Here is a 26,925-nt window from a genome sequence, read left to right as displayed (position 1 = left end):
TTGAGGTTACGCCAAAGTCTAAAGATCCTTTATACCTGATCAAGTCCTGATTGTCACTCCTCTTTCTCGAGGTCATCTAAGTCTCAATAATTCTCAAGATATGTTTTTCATTGGAGTAGAATCCAACTTACACTAGACACGGAGCACATGTAATAATTAATTATTACATAAATATTGACATACATTCTTTTGCAGTACATACGTACTACAATAGACCAAATTAGATATTTATAAGAAGTGTCGAATATTTTTTTTAAAGACATTTCTATAGTAAGTATGTTTACTAAGATTTTTCTATCTTTTCACACAAGTTGTTGTCCATGCCTTAGCTTCAGGAAGAAGAAATGAAAAGTTGGTTCATCAAAAAATATATAAACTAAATGCATATTCATATTTCCAGTTTAGTTTCCAATGCTAAATCCAACATTTTCCCCTTTTTAATCATTATAGTCTATCTGAACTGACTCACACATCAAATATATCTATTATATAATTCGGCAATGTGGTCATTCAGCAAACTGTCTGTACAGCAAAGTGGCTTTCGGCAATGTGTCTTAGAACTAAAATAGTCAAAGATTACATCGTGATATATGATTTAAATATATACATCCCAGGACTGTAAATCCTTCATTTAAAATTCTTTATCTCATTTTTTAGTTGCAACTTGTACAAAATCTTTACTTGTACAATGTACAGATTATTAAACTATAAATACTAAGAAAAATTAATCTAAATATTAGTGTTGGGTTTCGGTCTGGAAATCCCAAGCCGGTCTGAAACCCTTATAATTTTTAGAGGACCGATCTAATTTGATAATTTAAAGAAGTCCGGTCTGAGCTGGTCTCAAAGAAAAACTCGGTCTGGATCGATCTTACAAAAAAATTAGTATTATGGAAATTGTTGTTTTTCATTAGTAGAAATTTAAGAGAAGTTTCTTTTTGTCAGAATTACAATGAAATTAGATAAGAAGGAGCAATTCTAGCTCAAAGGAATCAATAAGTTTATAAAATAATTAACAATATTTTAGTTGAAATGCTTTTAAGAACATATCAATCAGTTGACCTGGTAATATATACAAATGATACAATACACGATCCAACCGAGATTCTTAATTCTACGTAGCTACATAGAATGCTTCCGAATAAGGAGTCATTAAAATTTGGTGTTATAATAATTTTGTTAAGAAATGTAGATGCTTATTAAACTTCGTAATGATACAAGATTGATTTTTAAGAAGATTATGTTTTATCTTTTAAAAACAACCATAATTATGGGCACCTTAGCTGGATACATTTTTTATCCATGCCTTCACCGTGTCAACCCGATAAATTAAAACTTTTATGAAACTTTAGTTGTTTTTTTTATTCATCTAGAAATGTTGCATCATACAAATATAACTTTTCTAGATGTTTTCAGTTTTGTTATGAGCATTAATAAGGTTTATTTATAAAAGCTTCAAATTTACTGGATTTGTTGCTATGTAGTCGTGGGAACATTTATCTTTATCGTCACCACAAAACTTTCTTCTTCCATATTTTTTTTTTGTCGAAGTTAAAAGTGAACGAATGAACAAACGGAAAAAAGGTGAGCCGGTCCAAGCCTGCAAACTTCCTGATATGAATTCTATGGATTACTTCTTTTAGGGCAAGTTTGAGAGGAAAGTTTCTGTCAATTCACACAACAGCAGTTGCTCCTGGAAGGCCTCCATCATCAAGTACTGGAACGAAGTATCCCCCGTGGATGTGGTCGAGGCCTGCAAATCCTTCAGACCCCATATCAATAGAGTGATTGGAGAAAATCGTGGATACAAGGAATATATTGCTTCTTTTTATTATTAGAACTAATGAATTTTAATTTAAAACCTGTATTTGCTACCCTTATTAATCAGGATGTAGTTAAAGGTGGTCCGGGTTTACTTGAACGACCCTGTATTTCTAATTTTTGTTAGGAGAATACCAATAAAATATTTTTTGCTTGTTAGAAGTTTTCCATGGGTTACACAGATATATTCAGCTATGGTATACTGTATTCATTGATTATAACTGTCGTGACCTTTATTGTATCTTGCAGGCCTTCCTCCAAAAAGTAAAAAAGGCCAGTAATAAGTAACCAGTTAATCAATTATCCCCCATTATGGAATTATTATTCAATTAGGGATAGTACCCGGGAGGTCCCGCTTGTATTAGGCGTCCACGAAGAGACATACCTTACTGAAAATAGTATAGAATATAGCCCCTCAAGAAATCTTCACTATTACTATCCGTTTTTCAAACGTATTGTGTTAGACCTATTCAAAAATATACTTTTTGAATTTTGATATGTTTCGACATTTTCCCAAGCTTTAAGATGTGAGAAACTCGAAAATCCTTTTTTAGGGATCAAAGTATATCTTATACCAAGCCTCATCTACCTTAAAATGCCATTTTTGATTAATAACTTAATTCAATAACTTCTTGTCGTAATTTTACGTTAGAAGTCTAAGAAAATATGTAAAATAATATAAAAGGTATATCATTCTAAAATAATACATTGAGGGAAGAGTATAATCTTTCGAAAATATTAAAATCTCATAGTATATTAGTATTAAATTTTATTACTGCGGTCCATGCATCTATATTTTTCTCTTTACCATTTCACTGGATAATCTTGATACTCCAGTTAATAAAACATCTAAAAAGTATTATTCAAAAATGATTATATTTTAGTTGAATGTCTTTTTTTTGGTATTCAATGATGTTTTTTTACTTATACTTTTTGTCCAAAAACTACAAAATCATAAAGAAAGACATTTTGGAAAAAACTTGATGATGAAGGCTATAGGACATACTTGGATCCCTGAAAAAATGATTTTTGAGCTTCTCACATCTTAAAGCATGGGAAAATAAGAGGAACCATATTCAAATTCAAAAAATAATATTTTTGAATAGGTCTAGTGTTGGGTTTTTACCTAAGATATAATGAATATATTCATATCCAGACTCGTCGCCAACCCAAGAAGTAAACTGAATTAAAGAGAGGTGACTCCGTACGAGGTATAATTTAAAAGGGTAGGGATATTATGCAATTTGACTAAAATAAATGGTGTAAATAATATAGGAGCTAAAACACAATCATGAATCTAGAGTCCGGACCAGGAACCAAGTGACAACTACCTGTTCCTGTCTATGGCAACACATTTGGGGCACAAATTAGGCCTCAATAGAGGCCTTTGAAAATTGTTTGCCAATAGGTATAAGGGCTTCTACAAGAAGGACATTATAAAATTGGGATTTAATATTTATAAAGGAAAAATTGATTACTGAAACCTAAATGGCTTTAGCAGCAAGATGAATAGGATAAACGAGGGTGGGGAAACTAAGAGACAGAGCTCTCTTGTTTAAGAGAGTATATAATCTGGGCTATAACAATGGAAAGATTGCACAAATACACAATTTCTACCTAAAAATGCAATAACTTTTAGTTTGTAATAGTCATTAAAATACATATTCTGTAAACTATTATGCCTAATAGGTCTAAGTTTGAAATCATTTTCTATGTAAATATAAGTTAAACGTATTTGTTTATCCATATATTAGTTATAAGCCTGAACCCTCCCAACTTGGATATTATAAATCCTTCTTATACATTTGAATCTACATTTTATCGCAAATACTTTTAAGTAGTATGCTTCTGAAACATTAAATTTAATTATATACGATTCTTTATGCATCTCGATAATTTCTTAATTATGATTTATCAATATATTTAGCATTTATTATTAGATTCAAGTTTCAGGGGTGCTTGCACGGAGTTGGCTGAGGAAGCTGTAGCCCCCCCCCACCAATTAAGGAATTTTTGCTTTTTCCTAGTAAATTTATTATATATATTTTTTAATTTCTGATTTTTTTAAAAATTTTATTTAATTTTTAATTTTTTTTTCAAAAAATTATAATATTTCAAATTGAATTTAATTTTTCTTTTTTTTTCAAAAAAAATTATATTAGAAATTTAATTTTTGAAATTTTTTGAGAGCAGCTGTGGATTTTTGAGTTTTTTATTTTTATGCAAAATTAGTTGTTTTGTGAATAGCTATAAATTTTTGAAATAAAAATATGTTATTCTTTTGACATATTTTATTAACATTATGAAATAATAATTTGTTACTTGTTTGTCCAAAATCTATTATTTCAAATTGTGTGAAAAGAAAATACAAATTTTGACAAAATACTTTCATTTCTAATAAATTTTTTTTTGGGTCAATGTGTCTTTCTTTTATCCTTCGTTACAACTGTGTGGTGTTTGAACACCCCAAAGAATGTGCGTGTAATATTTTTTCCCCCACATTCTACGTAGACTATTAATTAATCACATACTTCCTATATTCATTTTTTTAGGAGATGTTACTTCATTCATTTCTGAGTTATTAACAAATCGTATAATTAATTATCGAGATTTAAAAGAAAGATTTTCTATGGTTTCTTATTATTAATCCATCCCAAGGATGAAAGTGAAAAAATGAGATAAAAGAGGAAGTGAGGAATATGTCACATTCTGTGTAAAACATGTCGTTTTTAATACTAATTTATTAATTGTAAAATAATCCACCCTATTCTACCGGATGTTGCGTGGAAGTTATGACTAAAAATATAGTGTATACGTCATGAGTCCTTGTACATTTTTTATACAGATAATAACATTTAAATTTCGCGAAAATTTCATAAAAAGGGAGAAATAAAAAAAACTCGTATTTCATCATTTTTATCTTAAAATCAGCCGTAGCTATTTTAGGAGTTCCAAAATACAGAAATGGAAAAACTTTGTCAAAATAGTAGCACGCATCAAAACTGGTCACAACCCCTCCGTGATTGCACGTAACTTCGGGATAAGTAAGACCACTGTATACAACGCCAAGAAGACCAAAATCGGTGTGCACAAAACGCCTCATAAGGAGTGTGAAGGCAAACATGGACACAAACCTTTGTGACAACATTTGCCAAATGCAAATACATTGGATATAAAATGAAAAAATGCTCAAATTAATTTTTTAATACTCCCAATTGAGAAACAGAGTACATAAAATTAGCATGCTATACAAATTGGGGCCCTTCTCCTGATTTATTCTCACGTTGGATGGATTTAAAAAATATTTTTTTTTAAAAGACCAAGACATTGAAAAATATGATCATTTTATTAAAAAAAAAGGTCATTATAAAAAAAAAAACAAGTCAAGAAATGAAATATGGACACAATTTACCATAAAAGGCCAAAAGAAGGATAGGTCTATAGTAAATAAATGTCATTTTTGAGATAAAATAGCACATAACGGGTGGTCCATTGAAATCTGAACACTTACTAATTCAATACCTAATTAAGGTTGAGTGATTTAAATTAATTCACATTTCGAAATATTAAAACATACAGAATTTGTTACAGAACGAAACAAACCTGAGCTCTGTAGCAGTCGAGAAAATGATACTCGAACGTGATCGACCAATTTCCATTCACGCACTCCAAGTAGTGGGGCATCACCAAGACCACTATCTACACCGTCAGCAAATCTGAAACGTTGCAGAGGAAGAAGGACTCTATGAAAAGGCCAAACCAGACATGAAGGAGTTAAAGGAACAACCCAGGCCAAGCCCCTTAGGTCTATGAGGGACTATGCAAAAGATATTTGGGTTTCACACCAGACTATCTATTGAGGTATAAAAAAATGGCTGGAAAGTTGTGAGGGTGGAAAGGCCACTTTTGATACCAATAATGAAAAAAAAACAAAAACCATCTTTTGAATTAGTCTTTTTATTTCTTTTTTGTTACTTTTGCCTCCCTTATAGCCCTGATGCCGGCACCCTGTACTACAACTTTTTTGTACATGATGTGAAGAACGCCTGTAGTGCCTACCATCAGAACATGGAGGCCCGCATAACCACTTTCAGAAAGCACTGGGATTCCATAGCAGAGTATTACATCCACAGCGAGTGCCAGACTTTTTACCGCCTGGTAGCCATCATTACCGCTAAGGGCTACAACATTAAGGATTAAGGGAGCTCAGCCACACATTTATTTGTAGTATTGATTTTGTTGAAATTCAATGGTTAATTAAAATTTGAATCTTGTTGGAGTTTAAAATTTAAATTGTTCAGATTTTAATGGATCACTAGAGTTATTTTGCAGAATAAGATTTTTTTATTAGTCATATTGTCAGTATTTAATTCCATCAAATAATTTATTTATTGAATTAGTTTATATACATATTTAATTACTAAAGAAACAACTCCCAAAAAAAATTTTAGTACAAAATTAGTCGGACTTTTGGAACTGAGTCTAGATGGGCTCGAAGTGGATTATAATTTTTGAGACCTCACCCTGTAAAACAGTGGACTCGAGTCACATGACTTGGACTTGAGTAGACTCAAGTAATTAATTTAACGACTATTGACTCGAGTTTGACTTGAACTGAAATGGCTCGTCACTTGACTTGGGGATAGAATGACTTGTATTATATTATACAATTATATTGTATATAATGTATGAATAAACAAGTATACAAAATAAAAATATATTGATACACTGAATTGGGTGGAGCATAGGTGTATGAAATAATGAAAAGTGGGATCCGCTTTAGCAAGAACACACGTAAGAAGCGGAGACAGAATTGAGTCAGCTGTTATGAGAAAAATCATCTGGTTAAACGAAGAAAAAAGTTGGAACTGTGTGGAACTGTAATGGAAAAATAGTTCATTCTGCAGATTCCAATATACTTGATGGTCTATGATAGTGACTTCTGACCTTGTTAATTATTTTTCTAGGGGCGTCCGCAGGATTATATAAATATATTTAATTTTTTTTTTTTTTGGGGGTTTGGAAAAAAATTGACACATTAAATTTTGTGAAAGAAATTTAAAAAATCCGCAGCTATTCATAAAAAATTTCAAAAATACTATTATCAAAAAACTAAATTTTTTGGATTTTTTTTCTCAAAATTTCATAACTATTTACAAAAATATAAAATTTTTGGGGAAAAAATTCAAAAATCCACAACTGTTTGCAAATAATTACATATTTTAATTTTATATTAAAGAAGACGAACTTGAGTCAAGCAACACAATAAAACATAGACGTTTAGAGGATCAGTAAAATTTAATCAATTTTGTCTCCATTGGGGACCTCTTCAGAAATAATAATAAAACAATATAATTAAACTTTTGAAACATTCACAAAAAATATATAAACATTAAAATTTATAACTAGGAATATTCAAAATAATATATCAATAATCTATATGCGTACATTAACATATTAATAATAAGATATTGAAATATATTCCGTTTACATGGAGTGGAACAATGATTTGATGGTTGGATTGTAAAAGGTCGATGATGTGATGATTTCATCCAAATTATTTATGAGAACCATGACGGTTACGCAACATCAGAGTTTTTGACAATGGTTTGGGAGTTAGTTGTTTTCTCTTCTGCAATTACAAACATTTTTCAAAGTTGGGATCTTCAAGAAAATGCTCCTAGTCGAAGTAAGGAGTTTAAAATTTAAAATTTGAAAGAAAACAAACTTACCCCAACCAACCTAATAAAACATAGATGTTTAGAGGATTTGTAAAATTTGATCGATTTCGTCTCCATTTGGGACCTTTTCAGAAATAATAATACAAATCTTAAAATTTTGGAGGGGGGATTACAGCCTCTCCAGCCCACTTATGAGTCTCTTTTGTCGAAAGAAACAAGTGGAAGATACAATTATAGAGTCTAAATGTTTCTCTAATTTCTTGATATTATGGTCTGCAAAGCATATACTGATTTGCTATTACTTACAAATAGTTATTAGGAACAGTTAAGTGATGACGTTTAAAAAAAAATTTGGAATATTTGAATGTCGTTATAATCCCAAAGTTATTGAGCCAGGAATCCTCTTGTATCTCCTCATTATTATGAACCAAGGCAAGGTTGGATTTATTTCTTGTAAGCTCATATTCTACTCATTTCCTAAGATTAATAGAAATACAAGGTTATACCCTAACCCTTGTACGACTGATGATGTTTGACTTCCACCACACTTTTTAATATTGACGTAATAGTGTATTAGTGGTTGCGTATTTTTTTTCCCTTCAAAATCTGTCTTTCTTGTAAATTCTAGTAATAGTAACGTCATAGACTATGATTGGTTGTGTATTTTGTCAATAACTACCTGTCTTGTCCAGCAGTCGGTGAATAATCGTAAGGAGTTTAATTGGCCGTCTAGTGACCTGTAAGGGGATTCACAAAACTTTGATTGTGTTGGACAACGAAATATTAAAATGGTTCCCAAGAAAAAAAGTGCTCGGACTTAGAGAAACAAAACAATCGATACTAAGCTGGAAATAGAATCCTGAGAATGATTTAACCATGAATCATATATTGAAAGTATCCATTGAATATATGTCATAATCTTGCCCAACTAGATCCGTTATATTACTTCTCGAGACGGAATTTGAAGCACGTCTTTATTAATATATTCTCCTTTTTGTCTTTAATTAATATTACTTAGGGTGATGAGGGAGATTTCTCTTTCGAATTTTTTTATTTATTTTATGTACCGCGTATCCGTTTCAATCTTTCTTCTTCCTCATAAAAAAAATGGGACCAATCATATTAAAGAATTCCAAATATTCTGCTACAATCATTCAAGTGTTTGAAATATGAAAAGTGGGATACCCCATCATAGGGCTTAGTTACACAAGTAGACAACAAAGGGATAGACAGAGCTAAAAAGAAACTAATTCCTACTCTTTTTTGAATGGCTAATGTGTGATGCCATCAAGTCAATCTCGAGTCTTTAAACAAAATGACTTGATAATTACTTGTGACTCGAGGTATTTTGTATTGACTTCTGAGTCGAGTCTGACTTAAAAAAAAAAAAAAAAAAATGACTTGCAGCTCGAGTCTGACTTGAATTGAAATGACCCGTAACTTAACTTGGACTCGACTTCGTCTCATCTCTGCCTTGATTAATGGACACTCTTGTTAAATCTTATGAAAGTGTGTTCAGAACGAAACGTTTGGATCAAGATCTCTGCACTTCTCCGGGTGGGAATAACTCTTAACATATATTTCTGAACAGCTCAAAGTGTCCAGAAAAACTGTCTACCTCGTCCAGAGGCGGCTCTCTAGTAGTGAGAATGAAGAAGAAGCCCTCGGTCCACTTGCACCAGAATGTATTTGCAAGTAGGGAAGGGGGGTCAAATTATTTAATGTTGACGTCATCAGGGGAACAGTGGACATAAAAAACATTCTATAGGTTTTTCTTTTATAAATTCCAAATTTTGACAATGAAAAAAAAAATAAAAAAACCATTTCAGAGTTAAACATTTTCGGAAGAAATTAAATTTGCGCTAATAACTTTATTTTAAGAAAAAGATGGTCAATTGATTTCTTATATTGTTGCAATTAATCAAATTCTTCAAAAGTGGGGGGATAGCAATTTGGCCCCCATGGTTCCGTGCGCCACTTCCTCTCACACAAAACTGGCAGTGGGGATCAGGACTCGAATTTGACTTTACATTCCTGCCGCACATGGAGTGAAGAACCTGAACCCTTTTCCATCCATACATTGGCGCCTAGAAGGTTTCTGTTAATTGAGACTGGGAGGAATGAGCGAAGAGACTATCTACAACGGGTATGTAGGCTTTAAATGAAGTTTAAAGGCCATCATCGACGCCAAGGGACACTGCATTGTTCTCAAGGAATGTGTTTTATAGCTGAAGCTCTACTTATTGTTATAGAAAAATGTTTTATTGAACCCATAATTGAATAGTGTCCCAATACAATTTTTTTGATTTTATTCATTTAGAGAAGTTACATACAGCTACATAAATAATTAAACCTTTTAATTTGAAATGAATTATCTAAGCCAAAGTCAAACAACTTGAAAAATATTTTTGCATATTCATCAATTCATTTCCAGTCAAATGTTCTCCCTACATGATTACCAATGGTGATAAAATGAGCGTTTTTTTTTTAAATGAATTTTTTTTTCCCTAAATTATTATATCAATGTAATCTGTATTAGAAAATTGTTGAATAAAACTAAATGCCCTAGCGGCAAACAAAAATGAAAAAAAATAATTTTTTGAGAATAGTTATGGATTTTGGAAATTTTTCTGCGAAAAATTTGATATTTCAACTTTTTTTTCTTAAAAAAATTATCTTTGAAATTTAATTTTAGAAATTTTTAGGAAAAAATTTTCGTTTTTTTTAAACAGTTCTGGATTCCAAAAGATTTATATATTAAAAATTTTTTACCAAAAAATTTAATTTTTTCAATTTTTTTTCAGAAAATTTTAATTTTTCAATTTTTTGGGAAAAAATATAATTCTTGGATTAATTTCTTTTTTACATTACGAAGAGCAGACCCTGCCCTCCCTCCCCCCAAAAAAAAAAAAAAATAATAATATATATATTAATGATTCTGCGAACGCTCCTGACATTGTATTTTTAAGGAAAGCCCAAATAAATTTAATGGCATTATAAATTCGAGCTATGTTCAGTGTGATAAGATTTAAACATTCATTTCAATAACTTTATCTAACCTTTAGACAATCAGTGAACGCCAGTATATACCTACAGAGTAGCAATTGTATAAAATGACAACATCATACCCTAAAAACTCAAAATCAGTCAAAGAAACTTATTAAATATAATTTAAAACGTCATGTTGTTATTATATTTTTAATATTATATTATTACTAGGTCCGCCATTTGCATGAAACTTCCCTCTGATTATACATATATTAACCTTCGTTATATATTTTTGACACTTTTGTCTTATCAAATCGAATCCTTGAATTTTCGAATACCCAAACATTTCCTCTCATTCTGTTTTATGGAACCAAACACGCCCCAACTAGTCGCAAAGTGGCTAGACTTTTACAAAAGAGGCCATGATATATTTTTCCGCCACTAGGCTACATATTTAAAAATAACAATAACGTACAGGCCTTTGAACAAATTGGGAACACAAGCTAAAATAAAGTAACGAAAATGTTTGAAATGTCTTGGGATGTTATTAAAAATCAAAATTGAAGAGATTTCTTAAGCATCTTGTTGTAAACATAAACAGTTCGAACTTTTGTTGCGATAGTTTTAGAAGTGAGGTCCTCCGTTTAGGTCAGATTAAATACTCTTTAGTGGAAAATGGAATAGAAAATAAAGGAAGTTGCTGTTTTTGTCCACTTTGGTCAGACCAACATCATGATCATTATTTCAGTCATCAACCAGACAATCTAGAAAATCTTGTATTTTTTTTCGTCTTGGGCCTTTCTATTAGAAAGTCATTTGTAATTAATGCCTTAGGGAGAATCCTGAAATTAATGATCTGTTTTGATTACTATTCACTCTCGTAAGAGTAAGAAATATAGGCTTACTTTATAATCGACGTACATTTGTTATCCGTTGTGCTTTTCAAATATGTTTAGAAAATTTGACAAATACTCTTTGTGATGTAGTATGAATAATTTATACCTTTTTAGTTCTAATACTCAGGTAGTTATAATAGAGTATGAAGAACTTAAACAAATAAAATGTGAATAAATATATGATGGCAACCTACAGTAAGAGTTGCAGAAAATATGTCATGTCACTCTGACAAAAAAGAAAGCAAAAACTAAAAAGTGACATGGTATCAATTAATTTTCAAAAACTGTATCATTATTCTTGGTGTGAGAACATCTATATATATAGTAATCAGTATTGAGTGTGCTGATCAATGGGATATATTTAGTAATAAATGTATTAGTGATTGAACGATTTTTAGGAATCGGAAATCCGAGAATATTGTGTTTTTTTCTGGAATTGGGATCGGTACAGGGAAAATAATGTTTAATTTTCGATTCCAATTTCTTATTTATTACTGGTGTTAACTATTTATTACTTTTCTAAGTTATGGGGAAAAAAAAAAAAAAATGGCGGGGAAAGAAAACAAAAAAATCCACCCAATTCTCGGATTCCCGATTCCTATTAATCGTCCCATCCCTAAAAATACATAGTTATTCAAAGAATTTTTTTTTTCAAAAAATTAATAGTATAAGAAATTTAATTTAATTTTAATATAATTTTTGTAAATAAACTTAATTTTCTTTAAATAAACCTATATTTTCAAAAAAATTTCACCAAAAAATTTAATATTTGATTTATTTTTCAAAAGTTTTTCCATTAGAAATTTAATTTTGGAAATTTATTTCCAAAAAATTTACTTTTTGTAAACAGGTGTGGGTTTTTTTAATTTTTTGAGAAAAATTTGTGAATATCAAACACTCCCCCAAATGCAAAAAAAAAAAAAAAAATCGACCAAAAACGTTGAATTTACGTTTTATTTCACCGATAAAGTATATAGACAAAACTTGCATCAATGTATAGTACTATACATGGGCCTTATAAAAAAACAAAACTGACAAAACATATCCGCTCTGGAAAATTAAGCCCGATCCGCCCCAAAAAAGTATCCCCTCCCTTTAGATTAAAACAATATGTTGATTCTGCTTTATCAGGACATTATGCACCTTATAGTTCAAGAAACCCGTCCATAGGCAATTTTCAGTGAGGTCTGGAGGCCAGACCCAGCAGGTAGGGGCAGACTGACAAAAGAAAATTTAATGTCCTAGGTGACATAAGTAATTTCGGGGTTCAAACATTCTGTACCTTATCTGGGGGTGAAATCTTTACAATGAAAAAACAAAACAAAAAAAACAATATCCCACCTGCCTTATAAATGTAAAATATAACAGCCAATATACGATAAACTGGCTCGAAGCTCTCAAGACTTTCGTTGATGATCATTGACAGTCCATGAGTCACAATTATGCTGTTATCATCTGTCAAAGCATCCAGCACCGCATCAAGCCCACTATCAATGTAGATGGATGGTACATTGAAGATTAGAAGTGGCAACACATGTTTTCAACATATGTACATAGTTTAGTTAATGTAGCTCCTCTAGTTTCTGAAATTATTTAAGTAGGAATTTTCCAAAATTCAAACTCGACTTACTTTGAAAATTAGGTGTATAGTCCTAATACAAGCTTGATTTGATACAAAAAACTCAATCAAATTAGAATTTTTTTACTTCAATTCAACATTTAATAAATGAATTATACGACTGCTTCGTTATTGTTTTAATTTGAAATCGTTAATGTGATATTTTAGCTCTATGGCCAGAGGTGTTCCAGGGTTACCATGAAAGTTTAATATTTACCTCATTTTCAGTGTGTACCAACCTTCAAAATACAGCTGTCAAAATTTCATTAAAATCTGTTATTTAGTTTGTGAGTGATTATTCTACTAATTGTGACACTACTTTTGATATTTCGAAAATAATGGATCAAAAACAATTTAGTTTTTTAATTTTACACTGCTTCTTGAGGGGGAAAAATACCGTTCAAGCCAAGCAATGGCTTCTAAAGTGTGATTGGGACTCGCATAAAGCGAATTCATGAATAATAATATTTAAAAAAAAAAACAATTTTGGACGAAAAAACCCCCGGTTTTTTCTCTGTTAGGCCCAGTTCTTTCCAAGTGTTATCTATTATTTACTTACTTATATTATAAGCTCAAATTAACAATATTAAAACACATCTTATTCGTATTCTGATAAGAGGATGATTGATTTTTTTAGATGAAGTTGAGAGAATTGACATTTGTTACTATAATATTTATGCCTATACAATTTGAAAGAAAATTATTCAAATACAACGTCGACATCATTTTTCTTTTTCTATAAGGCGCCTCTCACAAAAAAATAATAATGTCATAATTAACAAACGTCAACTTCAGACTCCATTTTACACATTCAATATTCACACATTAATGATATACATCATACATAAGTATAATTATGTTCTGTACAAGTTGCAATCTGAGTATAAGTTGTATATTGTAAAACAAGTTTGTACAAGTTAACATTTCTACGTTTTTAAATAGCTAAAATGACCGCAATCCTATCAATCCGGCTCTGATTAATATTGTGAGGTCATAGGTTTGGAGTTTGTGATGTATAATCTATATAACTGGGACCCTTGATTCGTTATTACATGTGTGCCTCTTTTGTCATTGGAAAACGAGTAGAAGATAATTCTAAACTCCTTAAGATAATGTGCCTCTCTTTTCTCGATAGTTTTGTCCGCATTGCCAATGCATATTCTTTCTATTCTGCTAATAAATATATTTATTTCTGAATAAAAATGTGTCATTTTATTTTCTATATGTATAATTGTTGCGTCTTGACGAGGGAGAGACACAAGCTTATTTATAATAGGAGAGATCCAGGATGACCAAGAGACATGAGGAGAAGAATTCACGTGGAGGAATAATGTAACACTAGATCATGTGTATTCTAATTATACTCTGATATATTTACAAAAGACGACACTATTTATAATACGTAAAACTCAGTACTTATAATACATAGACGAATATACAAGAAGATAAAAACCAGAAAGGACATATTAAATACATAACAATAATGCCACTAATAATTTGTGGAATCTATTTGTTTTATTTTATATTAATAACTTCTATATCTTATCATTTTAAATTGATCTGATTCTTTGTTTATTTCTCCTAGTTAAAATCAATATAATTGTTTTTCTAATTGTGTTTTTTTTTAAATTTACCCATACTTATTTAATTTACTATTATAATACTTTAATAAATTATCATAATAATGTTCACTATTTCAATGTAAAAATAAAAACGTCATTCTTATTGTGGTTCGTACAAATTCAAATAAAATAAATAATAATTATATTTGAAAGTGGAAAATTTGGAAGTGGATCCATTGAAAATGGATCTCTTCAATGTTGCAATCTTTTAATCTCCTTTGCAAGGAAGGAGTCGAATCTGCTCTCTTGAGATAGATGATCAAGTAAAAGTATCTTCCTTCGATTTCCTCTATCTGGCTTTGGTCCTATCTCTCGGAGAACATATCTGAAAAGTTTTCATATTTTCGTCTCATTATAAATACAAACCTTGATTTTTGCAGTTGTAAGTTGTGTTGTATCTGGATTTACGAACAACAAAGAAAAACTGTCTGAATGGTCTCAAAGGAGGTCTTAGCTTTAAATAGAGAGTAAGATATTTGTCTAACATCCGTTTCTTCGGTTAAAAACTTGGGTATGCTCCATGGATTCGAACATGTAGATGTGGAATTTATTTAAGATAATTTTAAGTCTTTTTAGTGCATTTGAAGTATGATAGGACGAAGACAAATTTTATTTCTAAGTGTTAGCCATTAGTCTTTGATAACTCATTGTATAACATATCATTTTAGCAACTTAATGTGAAAAAATTTAAGAAATTTCAATGTTAATACACAAGCAACAATTTAACGTTGATATAACGTTGTATTAACGTCTGAACGTCAAGTAAACGTTAATTTTGGTTGCTCCATGTTTAGTACATGGTTGTTCAGGAAAATTGTCTACATAAGTGTTGTATTAACGTTATCTAATAGTTAAAAACTACTTTCAAACAACGTTGATCGAACGTTATATCATAGTTGTTCGGTGGTTAAAAACAACTTTCAAATAACGTTGATCTAACGTTATCGCCTAGTTGTTAAATGGTTGTTCTCAACTCCTTAATAACCCTATTGTAATCAAAACACTTTCTAATGAACAGAATACTACGTACCACAATGTTACATTTTATAAAATAAAAAATATTAACATCATATACAATTACATATAACACCAAGACTGAAATAGTAAATAACTTAGGTATTCATAAAAGAATAGCATGTAAAAAATATTTATGAATAAAATATATATATTAATATAATATAAATAAGAAGAAGATCATCTTCAAGTGCCGACAGTTTAATATGGTGCTTCAAAGCCCAGTGTTATAAAAAGTTATTGAGTAAGTTTTGCCCTTCACTATCCTCAACGCTAGAGTCATGTGATAACTTATTAGTATTTATATCCTCAATAATCTCAGGACAAACACTTTTACTTAATGGTATTTCATTTGTCGTCCTATTCTCAGTCTCTGACTCAAACAATGGAAAGAGTTTGAACCCGTTTAAGCTATTTTGCACACCCACAAACATATATATATATTTGCAAAATTCCCGATATTCCATATTGCCTATAACATATGTGTATATATTTATAAACTTAGTACCCGGTGTGGGTGCAGAAGTTTATTAAACCGATTACTATGATTGAAGTTCATTTTGATGATAATTAGAAATAAATATTATTTAAATCTGCTAAAGAATTAACTTTGATAATAATCAAAGATGAAGGAATCCTATATTATGAGCGTTTCATAAAGAGTTTCATTTTGGACCTTTTTTGTCCTTTTGTTGGAATATCTTTGACTTCAATCAAGGATATGATTAAAGACTGATAGTTCCCCCCCTGAATGAGTGTAGAAAAAAGTCATTTAATAATTTTTCCTCTATCTTTCACCCAAGTAGATAATCATACATTTGGGTCCGATACTTTAATAATCATGATACAAAGTTATAATAACTTAGCTGTTTCTTTATATTATAAAAGTGAAACAACGTCATAATAACTTAAGTAAGATTGGTCTAAGTTAGTATTAAGTTGTCTCATGGTTATCAAAATAACGAATCTATTCCTTATATTTATAACCATGAGTCAACGTAAGTATGACGTTAGTTTCTGGTAAATTTCTAACTAACCTTTATTTCACCATATTCTAACGTTAAAATTACGTTATGCGTTGGTTGGGCAGATCTATAATATAGAAATATGAAAGTCATTTTCATGAGTTCCACGAAGTAAATCAAGTATTCTTGAATTTGAAGATTTCGACTACTTTTAATAATAACTGTTCTGGTCCAATTTGAGATATAGAAGATTCTCATTTCTATTGTAGAATCACGTGATATTCTATCCTCCAAAACCGTAACTTTAATCAATAGTACCCTATGTCTCTACACATACTCGCTCGATGCCTTGCCCTACTCATAACTTCTTTCAAAGAGGTGATTTACTTGAAGTTTAAAGTAGGAGCTGTGGGCTAAAACTTTTGATTAGAGTTAGGATTCGTGTCAGAGTGCGATTAGAAGGTTAGAGCTAGCTTGTATTACTGAATTAAGATGATTGCTCAATGAGTTGCCAGCCATTTGATTTTTGTAGAAGAAAGTTAATTACTGCTATAAAGAGGAGACCCTTCTGCATTGAAATTTGCATTAGTGTTTGAAAATGCTATAATTATATTGAAATTCATGTACAATTAATTTATTAGACATTTTTAAAAGAATGTGCAATAAAGATAGGTGAGCTTTCTACTTTTAAAGGGAGATATTAACACACCCACAGCTTATTGGATAATGAACAAAAATAAGAAAGAACACACTCAACAACCGTTTTTCCTTTTCTAATCGGTAAACTTAGTTTTTTCTTTACACAAGTCCCTTATTTACAAATAATACTAGAAGTTCAATGCGTTTTAGCTAAACCTTTAAACCAATTAGCGGAACGAGGAGTCACGTGATCAATAGCTGAAAAATTCAAAACCCAAAGCTGTTCCAAAAAAAATTAATTTCATACATTGAATTTTTTGGAAAATAATTTATAAGTATATAGCTGTTCACAATTTAAAAAAAATATATATTAAGTTATTGTAATATTCTCATCGGTAGTACTCTAGTTTTTTATTTTTATTTTTGGATTACAACTTGTACAATTTGCGTATACAAGTTAAAACTTATTTACAACATATTCTCATATATATGTATATACATAATACATATTTAGTGATTCTAATGGATCGTCCGTTTTTTGGAGTTGACAACTTGAATAGTAAATTTTCTTTTCCTAATCTGTTGTCATTATTATTTAATTCCTGAGCAGTCAACTTCCTTTTCTACTTCATATACGTTATCATTGATATATAGGAACCCGGAATGCCCATTTGCGTATGCTCATGAAAGACGGAAAGTAACTCTGAGTATCTGAAGCAGAGTTATAATTGTAAGACCTTGTTAGACTCAGAGTGAAATTAAGGATCCAAATTAGAGTTATTCTGTCCTATGTTTCTGGTATTTTTTTCTTCTTCTCCCTCCCCCACAGTTGTCACATGTTCAATGTAGCTTTCTTGAAACTCTCCAAATTTTCCTGTGGTAGACAATAATTTGTAGTAAGCAGCTCCTTTTTTCTGTTTCAGTTGGGATTCGATTCGCCAAGTCATTCATCAGCTTCACACCTCTCATAGGCACATCAAAGGGTTACTTTTATTGACCCCACCAACTGATGTGCTTTCCTGTCGATTTAATTATATTCCCAGGTATCAGCAGGAGCTATAAACTAGTCCCATTTCACCCCAAGAGCATCAAATAAAAGCAAGACTCTCCTCTTACTAAGTCTGTGAAAATTGCAGCTGCATTTACGATAGGAACATTAGCTTGCTTTTTACATAAATCTTAGGTTGCTCTATTTCTAATATCTTGACGGAGAGTTTCTCCTTTGATGCCTTGTTCATGCTGTCATGCACACCGAACAATATGAATGGCTCCAGTTCCTGGGTCAGACACCGGGGGTGGTTGATCATTTTGTTGAGAATAGAAGTTGCCAGTTCTCCTGCTTGTATTGTAGTATGTTCTTCATAGCCTGGAGGTTATGGATAAGTTCATCGACAGGAGATGTAGTGCAGAATAAGGTTAATGAACTTGTTCATCCTCTCCAGCTTGAATATAGTGGCTTTGCTGTATTTTAATTGATTGGAAAATATGAGCATTTTAATGCAGTAAATGTTCCTGACAATCGAACGGGCTTAGTGAATGACACCAGGCTTGACTAAAGGTCTTCTGTGCATATTATATAATGGTGGTTTGTTGGTGGAAAACGCAAAAAAGCTAAATAAGGAGCTCTGTCACGGCCATGACTAGGATTTTTACTTATTCTTCTTTTTGAAGGGAGGAGAGATAATTGCTAGCTCCCACTAATTATTTTTTCGAGCTTATAAGTTTTTTGTCGATGATAAATTTTGAATTACTTATGTTTTAATCCAAAATAGAATCATTTGGAATAAAGAGTAAATTAAATTGGACATTTTTTATTACATTTTTTTCCATGACGCTATGCCATATTTTTTATGTGTCTCCAAATGCTCCATTCACTCTAAAATTGGCCCTGGATAAAGTGTAGTCCTCCCAAATATTATGATATGATATTTATAAATTAAAAATACATTAATTAATCAATTAATTTTTATGTACCAACATATATATACGGCATAAAAATACAAAAATAAATTAATAAATGACTAATTGTTCACAATATATATCTGAAGATAAAGGTGAAAAGTAAAATTACAGTTTATATATTATATTAGCAATTATAACTTAAGGAGAGCAGTAATTGTATTAACAGATGAAGGGAGTATAATAATATCAACAATTCAGAAATGAAAAGGTCTTAATAAGCGTACACAAGTACCGAGTGCCCCAATAAAATCGTAACGCCTTGAATTTTAAACTTCGACAAGATATAATATATTCATTAACAATAGAACTTCAACAAAATTAATACTATAAATAGATGTGTGTTTGACCTCTCTGAATCATTAATGCAGCCGCTAATAGTGGCAATGATGGCTTACAGGCGGTGGCAGAAGGCCTGACATCCGCTGCAGATGCAGTTCCCTGTCATGGCGTCCCAGTGCTGCCTGATTGTAGCTTTAGAGGGCATTGGTGTCTGGATACGGAGATTGCCGGCATTCCTCTCGAAATGCACCTAAAAGGTGTAGCTGAGGGGGTTGATATCAGGGATGTAGGGGAGGGGGGGGGGAGTAAAATTGCCTAAAAGAGTTCAAAAGAGTCTTGCAACAGATGAGAAGGTGTTTTTTTTCATTAATGGTGTCAAAAGTGGCTCTCGCAAGGCTCATTCCACTCCCTTTTGTGATAGCTAAAGTGGATAATTCTGTAGAGAAAAACGCGTGCAAGGAGAAGAGGGGGGAAGAAAGACTTATGGTATAATTGTTTAAAATACTGATGTGATTATCAGCTGCCTGCTTTATTAGAAGTTTTTTTTGTATAAGGAAAGTATTTATTAGCAAAATGTTTAATGAAGATATACTACGTATAATTGACTTAGACGTTTTTTATTCGTTACAGTAGATTTGAAAACGTCACACTCCATGAAATTGTAATTCATTATGAAACACTTTCTCAGAATAATAGCTAATGAAACGACAATGTAGAGTATTTCGAAATATATTGGAAGTTCCAAGTTTAAAAAAAAAGCTTAAATTAAAGAGAATCTACTAACAAAAAAATAAACCATCATACATTTATGTTAAATATACAAAATTAAACAATTGTTATCATATAACTAATAATAACAATAAATTATAAATACAGAATAATGAAATATTAGATTGATTTAAATATTATTTTCTTGTTCTGACATGGGAATCCAGTTAAATATGTCATAACTTTAGGTTGCAAAACACAAGCCAGACGTGGAGTTTAATCAAAAAGATAATCACCCTTTTTTCTTCATGTGGAAGTTGCTATATACAATTGCGCACAGGATAGATATATCTCTACCTATGAAATCTAACTAATTATTAATAATAAAGTAAATGTCAAAATCATAAAATTAGACAATAAATATACTAATAAAAAAAATGTTAGAATTAAATCCATCCTAAAGATTTAGTGCAAATGCTAATTATGTAGTAATGTCCGGTGATATTACTCCTTATTAAGGGGATCAAAAAAGAGTCCCCCCCGTTATTTATGCTTGTATAACAGCATACTATTATCATGAAGGATACGCACAATTGCTAATTTACACTCAATCTAACTACCCCCGTTGTTGTGACCGTTTAAGCAGTTGTTTTGGCCTTTTATGAGTTTTCTGAACATCTTTTCTGAGAGCTTATCAACCATAGCTAATCCTTAAGTGATAAAAAAGTAATATTTATTGACTATGTAATATCGGAAAACCTAATGATCATAGCCAAGTCTTTAAGCGAAGAAACTTATGTCAGACAAACTAGTTCCGATCCATCCAAAGCTACTACCCCCGTTGTTGTGACCATTTAAGCACTTGCTTTTGCTATTCAATGAGTTGTGCATCATAATTCTTGATATTTTTAGCCAAAATAGAATCATTTTTTATGGTTAGATTAAAAAAAAAAAAATGAATACTTAATGTTAGATGCTACAAAATTCAGAGTTCTATTTCGTAATTTGGTGTGGATGACACTAAACATTAATTTCACAATTTACAATGAGGGTATTTCTATAAAGGACATCATTACCAACATCCTCCATTAATTTAATAATGGTTCCTCGGGAAGGGAAGAATTTACCCGTGTATTTTTCCTAAAAATTTTTGAACGTAGGATGATTAGCAATGGATAAGGTTATATTACATGCAATAAGCATCTTTGTGAGATCAAAGTTAAAATCTGACATAATGTATTCATCGCTAACTTGATTTAATAAATGAATATCCATGCTCTTGATATGAGATGAGGATAATGAGTGCCGTGTAATTCTAGACAGGGACTGAAGGCACATTTTTATCGATAAATCTGACAAGCCATCTGTTTCTCATCCGGTAAGTATCTTCCAAATTCCTGGGCCTCCATTTTCAGAAATTTAGACATAAGGCGACGTTATTTTAGGCATTTTATTCAGTTATATCGACTATCAGCATCTAATATTATATTAATATTGAATAATAAAGGCGGGAATGATAACGTTCTTGATAGAAGAAGATGTATATTATTTAAGCAATGATGCCATAAGTATTTCTTCTCTTCTCCTCGCACACTTTTGTATTCTTACGAAAATTATAAACCTTAGTGATAGCTCTCTACACAGTCTGGTGTGAAATCCCGTGATATTTTGTATGGGAGCCTCATGGACTTCAGTGAATTGATCTGGTCTGTTTTCTTTTACTCTTCTGGGCTAAGTTTGGGCTTTTGGACAGACCCCTTTCTCCTCTCCAACGCATCGGAATTGTTGACGTAGTAGACTGTAGAACCACCCTACAGCATGGAGTACGTGAATGGAAATTCCTGCATCACGTTGAATTATCATTTTCTCGAGTTGTACTTAGGCTAGAGAACTCATTGTTACTAATTTTTTATGCTTTAATAAATCAAAACATGAATTCATTTCAATCACTTAAACTTTATTAATTATTAAATTTGTAAGTACTCAGATTTCAATGGACCATCTGGTCAGTGTTATTTTCGAATCAATTTTATTGTTAAATTATTTATTTTAAAAAAAGCGATGGTAAATTGAGTACTCGGTATAATAGATAAATCTGGACAAAGTCTGATTTCATCAAACTCTATAACAAGGGCATTTCAGTTGCGTGAACAGCCATATATGAAAGGTCGAGAGTCTTAACAACCATTTGTTCCAACAGAACTCTAAATTGCCCCACAATGGGATCCTTGGCTTTCTTGGACGTCGATACTTGACTCCCAGCTCTCTTAACACGTTTACATTTAGAGAGAGTTAGAGGAATAAGGATATGCCAAGTCCCAAATCTTCGTAAATACCTTAAATACACTTAACGTGCGTGAACCTAAGAAGCTGGAAGAATTAAAAAAAATCTTTTGGGATTTATGGCCAATAAAAATAAAAAAATATATTTTTTTTTCAATTTGTTGGTAATTTTTTGGTCTTTATTATGTAGTCGGTTTTGTAAGCTAAAATTTTGGAGTAATTATTGTCTGCATACCTATATTGATAAATAATTTTTGATTTTTTTATATTAATTCAGCATATTATATTTTTCAAAAAAACAACAAAACTACTTGCTTACTTTTTCTAACTGCAGTAAATTTTATACTACAAAGTTTTTTTAGTATTTGATATACAAATGTCAGAACTTTGACTATTCTGATGATGAACCATCGACAATCAAAATAGTGCTAACGTGGCCATGGGACTCGACGCTTTCCATTATTTAATCTATATTTTCGGTAGTTGGGCTCGCATATTTGACCTTCAAATATCTGTAATGGAAATTTATGGAAAAAAAATTGTGCAAGATTGGCTGCTACATTATCAGGACCATAAACACTATTAACATTTTTATCAGCCTTTTTTCCAAAAAAAAAAAATATATACATAATTTTCTGATCATAACTATAGATTTTAGAAATTTTTTTCAAAAAATTTAATATTTGATATTTAATATTAAAGATTTTACAAAAAAAAAGTTTAATTTATTGGAAAAAAATTTTGAATTTTAGAAATTTTTCCAAAAATTTAATTTTATGAGAATACGCTAAGGATTTTTGGAATATTTTTGGTCAGATTTATATTTTAAAATTAATTAAGTTAATGTTTTGAAACCAGGACTCTGGGATATTGCAAGAAATTGTTAATATATAATAGTGGGTCTAGTAAAAAGAAATCAATTATTTTTTCGATAGATATCTTTAGTAATCTGGATCTTGAGTTGTATACGTCCCATTAGGTTCGGCTAAATGGTATTAAAAACATAAGATTTTGTATTAAAATTACTTCAAAATGAGTATCCTGTATAAGTTTGCCCTACACAATTTTTTTATTGCTTGACTCAGTATTGTTTGATCGAGCATCATAGATGGAAACAAGCAAAGAGAAATCCTGCTGTATTTTACAGTTTTTCTTTGATAAAGGTGAAAACTTTGAACAAAAAACCGTTTGGATCCACTTAGATAAGTATGTATTAAAAAGTTAACTCATGAAAACCTCTCGAACCGATTTTATATCTGCAAATCCCTGCTTAAACGCAACAAAATCGATCAATTTCTGAAGCGAATGGTAACTGGTGATGAAAAGTGGGTCAATTACGACAACTTAAAGCGAAAACCGTCGTGGTCCATTTGAACGAGCTGGTGCAAACGGTGGTCAAGGCAGGATGAACGGCCAGAACGATTTTGCTGTGTGTTTGGGGGAATTATCTACATCGAGCTACTCTGTTATAGCCATACTCTTAATTCGGAGTTGTACTTTCAACAATTGGACCGTCTAAAGGAAACCATCCCCCAAAAGCAGTCATCTTCGGCCAATAGGAGAGGAATTGGGTTACAACGTCAGGTCACACACATTGACATTGACTCGCCGGAAGATTGGTTAGGAGGTTGGCAGCAAGTTGGCACACCCTGTTCCTCTCCATGGCGAATGATTTTGTTGCTGAAAAATTCGCCTCCAAAGATCCTTGAGAAAATATACTCTCCCAGTTTTTGTCGATAGGAACGAGGATTTCTATGAAAGAGGCATTATAAAAAATGATTCAAAATGGCAAAAAGTTATAAAACAAAACAGTTTATATTTTATCTAAATAGGATCATTCTTATTATGGCTAAATAAAACATTGAAATGAAAGAATAAATAATTGATTTCTTTTTACTAGACCTTATATGTACTGATTTGTGTCCAAATAAATTAATGATGGGACATACCACACAGAAGTCAAAATTTTAAGTTATTGATACGGTATTACTTAGGTTACTAATTTTATCTGTAATCAATTAATTGGAAATTGTTTGCACTGGTCCTCTGCGACTTGTAGAAGATACTATAATTGTTTTTCATTTTTTATAGATGTTCTTCTAGTGTGCAGGACTATTAAATAATCTGGGGGTTTTTTATCAGTCTAATGTAGATTTGAATCCGTATTATGTACGATCTTACTATTCAGAAATTAAATTTCAAATAATGGATGTCTGTTTATGACGGATCAAAACATTTTTTATAATAATGATATACTTTGTATTTTCTAAGCTTTTGGAGAAATAAAAATGAATTATGATTATCTAACTGAAAGATCATGAAAAATACAAATAGCATAACATTTTAAAATATGTTGCTTAACAAATTAATTTCTTAATAAATATTGATGAAAAATATTATATACATAAAGAGTCTCGGTTCATCACCAAAAAAACAAACAAAAAATCGGTTCCTTAAGTCCTTTCTTCTTTGTTTTCGCCTGAAAATTATTTGATAAGGAGAAAAACGTTCCATGTAAGTAATAAAATGGAAAATAAATTATATTTGGAATATTTTTTCTAATGAATGCTTACCTATTTAGCGCGTTTTCTGATGCAAAATTTTACTAAAATATGCACACACTTAACAACAGGATAGTTTTATATATGAAAAAATTGCAATTTGGCACATTTTATTTGATTATTATAAAATATATGCAATATACCAAAAAATTATGTGTAAAATAAAGCATGTAGAGTTCAGAGATTTTTTTTCTAAGCCTATTTTTTCGGTCCAGACGGTGGATATATTGATCAACCGTCAATAATGTTTTCGAAATATTAAACAAGGAATTATAAATATCTGGATATACGTTAAAATCTAGCAGCCTTAGATTCTTGAAATTTTTTTACAAAAATTTAATTTTTCTGTATAGCTATGGATTTTTGACATTTTTTACGAAAAAAGTTTAGTTTCCGGATTTTTTTTTCATTAAATTTAACTTTTTGAGAATAGCTCCGAAACTTTGTTGCCAATCTCTTTTTCTAAAGTAAATAATGTATTCATACAAAATTTCGAATCCATCCATCTATATATAAGGTATAGAAAAAGATATCTCTTATTTTTTTCTCAAATTAAATGTTTTATTAAGCATACTTAGAATCATGCAACTTAGATCAAATATCCACTGTTTTCTTTTATAACTTGTTGCCATTTTGAAAGTAATTTCATAATGCTTCTTTCATAGAAACCCTCGTCTCTATTGACAAATAACTCTTGGAGTTAATTTTCATAAATTTCTTTTGAGGCAAATTTTTCACAAATAAAAATAATTCGCCATAGAGAGTAACAGGTAGTAATCATTTGGTCTGGACTATAAGGTGGATGTATAAGAACCTCCCAACCAAGTTTCTAGTGAGTCAATGTGTATGTGTGTGGCCGGGCGTTATCCTGATGGAACACAATTCTTCACTTATTGGCCAAAAATAGCCGCTTTTGGGCGATAGCTTCCTTCACTCTTTATGACCAGTAACCATCTCCTTCAGAAATGGATCGATTTTGTTGCGATTAAAGAGGGATACACAAATGGAAAATCGATCTATGAGGTTTTTTTAGTTAACTCGTGTGGCACCCCATATATCCGGCTTCTATTTTAATTCAAACCATGTTTAAGTTGTTCCAAAGGGTTTTTTAGTGTAAAACTTAACTCTTGGGCAATTGAGACAATGCTTACTTGACGATCGGCTTCGACTATTTCCATAATTTTATCGATGTTTTCGATAATTGGTCTTCCAGAGCGTGATACTTCTTTGGCATCATAATTACTGAAATAGAATTGACGAAACCAATATTGTGCATAATTTGATGGTACAATATACGGACCATAAACATTGTTTACATTTTTAGCCACCTGGCAGGCGTTGTCTATTTTGATGCTCCTTAAACCATACTGAGATATGCAATAATAAAATTGTTTAAGAATTGTACTTTTAATACAAAATCTTATTTTTCTAATGCCATCTAGCTTAACCCAATCAAACTTTTACAACGGGAGATACAGATTACTAAAGATATCTATCGAAAAAATAATGGAGTTATTTTTACTAAACCTATTATTACAATAGTAAAGTATAACCATAAAACTAAAAAAATATAACCATTTGAAGCTTAGATATGCTTTTAATTTGATAACTACTGAGGCCTATGATTATTCTTAATTTCTCCAAGAGTTAGAACTTTAGAAAGATAATGTAATCAAAAGGAATAATTTGCTAATAATTTGATCATCCATCTCAGGAGATGCTCGAATTCGGACTTCCATATTCCAGGAGGGACACCAGGATGAAAATTGCTCCAAACTTCATATGACGTCATTTTACCATGCTCACAATTTGAAAATTCATATAACGTCATAAACAATTTATATGTAAATCGGTCTAGACCAATTTAATAAATAAGACCGATTTTTTG

This window comes from Lepeophtheirus salmonis, chromosome 4 (genome assembly GCF_016086655.4).
Source record: "Lepeophtheirus salmonis chromosome 4, UVic_Lsal_1.4, whole genome shotgun sequence".
NCBI classification, from domain to species: domain Eukaryota; kingdom Metazoa; phylum Arthropoda; class Copepoda; order Siphonostomatoida; family Caligidae; genus Lepeophtheirus; species Lepeophtheirus salmonis.
Note: the sequence above shows the minus strand (reverse complement) of the source record.